We start from the raw sequence: 6,000 nt of genomic DNA, 5'->3' as shown, positions 1-6,000 counted from the left end.
TACAGTCAGTCCAATGAAGTTACCAAGCCAAGAGCTCATCATGGTACATGGCAATTGAACCAGAGCAGGCCCACAAGGTACAATAAACTGCCTGAGCACAGAATGGCTGTCAGAAGGGTAGAAACTGGATGGCAGCATGTCAAGGCTTTCAAATATAGGGTAAGTATAATAGAAAAGGAAAAGTATCTCTATTTCTCCAAATACTTTGCAACTATTTATGCTTCAATCACAACAGAGTTTAAATTAAAACTTATTACTGAACATGAGGTAGTTGCAGAATTGTTGCCATGTTTCTTGAGATTGAAGCTTGTCCTATTAAGTATTCCACATAGTCTATTTATTTAGTCAGTTTGCAGCCTGAGATCAGGCCCCTCCCTACTCTCCTAGTCCCACTTTCATGCCTCTCCTCACATCCTCCTTCTCCTTCTCAGAGAAGGGGAGGCTCCCAAAGGGTACCAACTCACTGTGGCATCTCAAGTCACAACAGGACTAAGCGCATCCTCTCCCACTGAGGCCAGACAAGACAGCCCAGCGAGGGGAAAGGGATCCAGAGGCAGACAACAGAGTTGGAGACAGCCCCTAATTCTTGTTGTTAGGGGACCTACATAATGATCAAGCAGGACCTTTAAATTTGGGTTTCCGAGTTGCCCTTTGAGGTTTATACCTACAGAAGTTGAAGCCGTTCAGATGTAAGCCTTGTGTAAATTCTAAATATTCTTCTTGTAAAAACTAAGTAAATGTCAGCTTGGAAGTTTCTGGCATTGTAACATTTTGTCTGAAGAAATGTTAAGCTTCTCATAAAAGGTATTCTTCAGAGAAGAGGAAACCCATTTTGTTCTACTTTTGGAAGATGACTGAGATCTATGGGAAGGATATTGTCACCAGTGGATCTTAGAGCCTAATGGTCTTACTAAAAAAACCCAAATGCATATTTATGGCTGAATACATTGTTTCACCACGGAGGAGTAAATCTATTGAAAAAAAATGAAATTCATCAAAGAGAATTATTTTGTAAAAATCTCAGCACCCATGTCAAAAGCATGGCAGATCAAAGGCTGTGGCCTGGGAATGGTGTTCTTGTCACTAATCACTAAAGCAGTTTGAAATGTGATCTGCTGCCTGGAGCGGGTTGCAAGAAGCACGGACAAGCCGCAGAAACCATCCTTTGCTGCATTTGTTAAGTTTCAGCTGCAACTGCAAAGGAAAACTTGGATCAGCTGCCACCTGGGCAAAGCCTTATGGGGAATCTTTAGTCTTTGCAGAGTGCTCAGTAACTTCCTAAACAGAGGACTAGCTCTCACTTCCTATTTACTGGGAGAAATTTGTTACAGAGATCCACATATTTAGCAGTTTTGATAAACTCAGCTTTTGCATTAAGCCAGTGCTGTATGGAACACAAGGCTTTGACGATGATTTCCTCCATGCTTTTGGGAGCTTTGAAAAAAAATGAAGTTTACTAGTTAGTATTAGTTCAAGGAATGGGCAGGTAGCTATTAGTAGATACTAGGTCTTCAGGTTGCCCCTCTTTATCATGTCACTTGTCCAATCATGAATCTTCCACTGTGTGTCATGTGGATACAATTGTTCTATGGCCTTCTGCCCTTAGAACTGTCTTATCAAGAACATGATGGGGATAGAAGGGTTGTGCCCTCTCTGCTGGAAAGCTGGTCATGGTAAGTAGTGGGATAAACTCCAGTTTGGAAGGATTCTACATGCTTTATTTCTCATCTGCTTAATATCTTCTAGACTGACATCCTTTTTACTTGTATCATGTACCATTGACCATAATTGGATGTGTCCTTATCCCTTTGCACCATGGTTAGGAACTTTAAGTTTTCAGAAGTTAGTCTTACAGTTATTCATACCACAATGTACATGGTGTTTACATATGGTCAATTCTGTGATTTGCCATATTTCCTTTTAACATAGCTTACTTACAATTATGACTGAACTGGTATTCGCACCCAATGAGTACCATAGGTAAAGTTGGGAAATCGGTAGTCACAGGGCTGGATGGCTGTAGAAATTTCTTTCTTTCATCAGCACACTTCATGCTAGTTGCTCACAAATATGATTAGCTACCTAGTCTAGTCAAAGAGACCATCCTTAAGTCTCAATTTTCACAACCTTGCATTTAAATTCTTCTGATTTGTTCCAATAATATCAATGTGGGATTACACATATTCTAAATAATTGTATTTTAATAAAAATAAAGACATGTTATTGTGAAGAATTTTGTACATGGAGAAAGACACAAAGAGAAAATAACCTCCAGCTATACTCTTTTACACATCACTTCTTACAATTTTTTGTTTAATAAGTTTTTTAGAGCTTCATACATGAACATTGTATCTACATCACTATCAGTCTTTCTAACCTTCCAAGTCTTTCTGTCCTTTCTCAAATTCATGCTCTCTTTCTTGTTTATTGTTGTTACATGGACCTACATATCAGAATTGTTACTTAATGCCTTTGAATAAGCCTGAGTCAGACAACCATTTCCCCCTTGTTGATGCTTTTTGCTATTTTCCTGGATACTTAATTTTGTTTTTGTTTTTGTTTTCTCTGTCTTAGTTTTATTGAGGTAGGTTCTCTTGGGCCTTTACTATCATGGAATTCACCAGGTGGCCCTTGAGCTTGTGACAATCCTTCTGCTTGTGCCTCCTGAGTGTTGGGCTCACAGGTACCATCTTATATTCAAGTATATATGTACTGGTGCAAATTCTTCCACCACTTCTCTTTGCCCTTTTGTCACTACTTTTCATCCCAAGAGGTCCCTTTGTGTCTCAATACAGTTTCACTTTTCCTGTCATGTTGTTTGATTTTATATATTTATGTAACATCTAGAAGTCACAAATGTGAGAAAAATCATAATTTTTGGAGATCGGCTTAATTCACTTATCACAATTGTCTCCAGTAGCATACACTTCACTAAAAATACCCTAACGAAAAAACATGGATGATATATACTTACTTATAATAGATATTAGCTGTAAAGTAAAACACAATCATGCTACAGCCCATTAGCTTCTTAAAGGTATTAATGATAATAGCAGGGGGAGGAAGGGTCAGAGGAACCAGAGGGGCCAGGGACACCATAAAAACACTGGTCACAGAATCAACTGACCAGGACAAATGGGAGCTCACAAAGATCAGTGAGCCTGTAGGGATCTGACCTAGGTCCTCTACGTATATGTTATGGCTGAGTAGCCTGGTGTTCTTGTGAAAATTTTAACAGTGGGAGTAGAGGCTGTCCTACCATGTGGGAGTCTTTTCCTTTTCCTCCTATTGGGTTTCCTTGTCCAGCCTTGACATGATGATATGTGCCTGGTCTTATTGTAGCTTGTTATGCTACATTTGGTTCATGTCTGTAGGAGGCCTGCTCTTGTCTGAGTGGAGGTGGAGGAAGGTGAGTCTTGGGGGTAAAGTGAGGTAGGGGGAAGAGACTGGGAGAGGGAAGGGAGGGGAAAACTGCAGTTTCCAGTTAGGATGTTAACATATGAGTGAAGAATAAAACAGTGATGATGATGATGATGATGATGATGGCGGTGATAATAATAATAGAAGCTAATGAGCATTTTGAGCAATCTACTTAGTAATATTACCCCTGCTGAGAAAAACTATGTGCAGAAGTTTTCCCTATTAGTCACTGACCTGCATTATTAGAAAAGGGTTCTGAAAATAGCACATTCTTTGGCACTGTTGACACATTGGTCATATATCAAAGAGACAGCCCAGGAAAGGGTATAGAATATCAATAGAAGAGTGGTAGGGAAAAAGTACTTGTTTCTTTTCATTTGTGGTTTCTAGATTTTATTTAGATACTCAAAAATAATGGATGTAAATAAGACATGAAAGTCAAAGCGAAACTGTCTTAGAATAAAAGTTGGAAGTGGGAGGGGGCGAGAATAGGAAAAGTAGGAGACAAGGCAGTATGATTTACACACAATATACACTTTTAAGAAAAAAACAAACTTTAAAAACCATTCGAAGTCCTAGGTTTATTCTAGAATGCCTTAAATAGGTATGTGGAAAGATATTTTTATGCATATTCCTGTGCATATATCCCTAGTTGTCCACAGAAAACATATTTAGGTGACTTCCTTATTTTATGACATGGTTAGATTATGTTACTATATTGAAAGATGCTTGAGAAACTGATGTTGAAGCCAAAAGGATTTTTATTGTTGTCCAGACCCGCTGGACAGTCCACTGAGACCCTCGGACTCCTAGGGAGAGAATGGGGGGACAAGAGACACAAGGAACGGACAGCAAGGCAAAGAATCTGATCAAGCTGACAAAATTTTATTTTTCTCAGGCTGCTTATAAGCACAAGGCAGGATGTGGAGTGGGGTCAGAGGGAGAGCTAGGGTGAGAGCGAGGTCAGCCCCCTGCTGCTGCATACCGCAAGGGCAGCAGCCCCCTGCTGCTGTCTATCGCACAATGTTCCCTTCATGGTCAGGTAGCCCTGCGCTGCCAGTTTCCAAGAAGTGTGGGACAGGACTGGAGCTAACCTAGGTGAAACAGATCTATATCTGGTTATTGAGAAAGCTAAAGACAGAAGGTCTCCTGGAGAGTTCTCTGAGAGGTCACAGAAAGGGAGGGAGCAGGAGAGGTTTTGGTCAAGCAGAACACAGGGGGTCCAAATGGCCATATTTGCTGAAAGCGCCCCCATCAGTTATTGTTTCGTACATCTTTCTGAAAAATGTCTAATAATCAAAAATTATGAAATTTGTTTTGTGGACTTGTGTAAGTGGATGAAAGCTGATTTATTAGAATCAGATAGTAAAAGCAAGCTGTGTCATTGTGAGTCAATTTGTGGAACTGGTGATTCTGGCTTCCATAGTAAGTTCTGCTACCAATATGGGAAAGTTGTCTGCAGCTCTGAAGTTTGAAACTTAACATTCAGCTGGGAGATGGTATTGGATTCTTCTACTTAGATAAACCATTGTCTAATGAAGTAGAAGCAGCAAAGACTTCATGAAAGGGTCTATCATGAAATATAGCTTTTCTTGGGAATCTAGGAGACATATTGAAGTACCAGCATACTATAGGACATGTGTCTGACTTACAGATCATAATGATCTATAGCCTGAGAACATGCCTAGAACACAATAGCTATGTTTTTGAGTGAGTGAATTTGTTTGGTCTTGTTTTGGGGTCACAGTCTTATGTAGGCAAGGCTGGCTTCAAGCTTTCCATGTAGCTCAGGTTGGCATTAAAGTTCTGATCCTTCACTCTTCAGCTCTCAGATGCTGCTGTTAGAGGCATGCACCTCTACATCTAGCTGAATAGACACATTTAAGTTTTACATAACTGGCTTTTGAATTTTAAAATATCAGCATACTTGGGGACTAAATAGGAGTGTTAAATCACAGAAGAATGGGCCCTACCTCCAGAATTTTCATAGCTCTGGGTGTAGCTGCATATCTGCCTCTTTAAAAAGGTCCCAGGTGCTGCTCTTTGTGACTACCTGACCCATTGCCAGGATTACTGACTTGGAGTGAGTAAAAGCCCCCTGGAAACCTTGTTTAAAAAGCATCCACCTCCATTCCCACTAGGCTTAGGGTTTCTGATCCAGTTACTGAGAATAGGCCCTGGAAGCTACATCTATGCTAGTTCCTCACATTCTGGTGTTCCCATCACCCTTGCATGCTGTCCCAAACACATCTCCAAGGGAACTGCCAATGGTACATAGCTGTATGACTGAGAATGTCATTAAAATTTTAAACTGACTCCTGAGAAACCAAGCCAAGTGTGAAACTCAGTTGCATACCAGAACACACATGAAAATACAGCTTCAGGGATGGGCTTTTGTAGAGTGAAGAAAAGCACATGAGACCATCTCATGAAGAATGGAGTGGGAACTACTAGATTCTAGGAGTAACTAGAAGAAAGAACACATCTGAACCAGCTTCAAGCCATGTGAAGAACAGTGAAAGGCTGGGCTTGGTCAGGAAATGCAGGTAGCTCTGGGTCTGATGTGGAGCTAGGGAGAAA

Source organism: Acomys russatus, chromosome X (genome assembly GCF_903995435.1).
Source record: "Acomys russatus chromosome X, mAcoRus1.1, whole genome shotgun sequence".
In the NCBI taxonomy this organism is placed as follows: domain Eukaryota; kingdom Metazoa; phylum Chordata; class Mammalia; order Rodentia; family Muridae; genus Acomys; species Acomys russatus.
The sequence above is the reverse complement of the archived record's forward strand: the minus strand, read 5'-3'. Positions refer to the sequence as shown.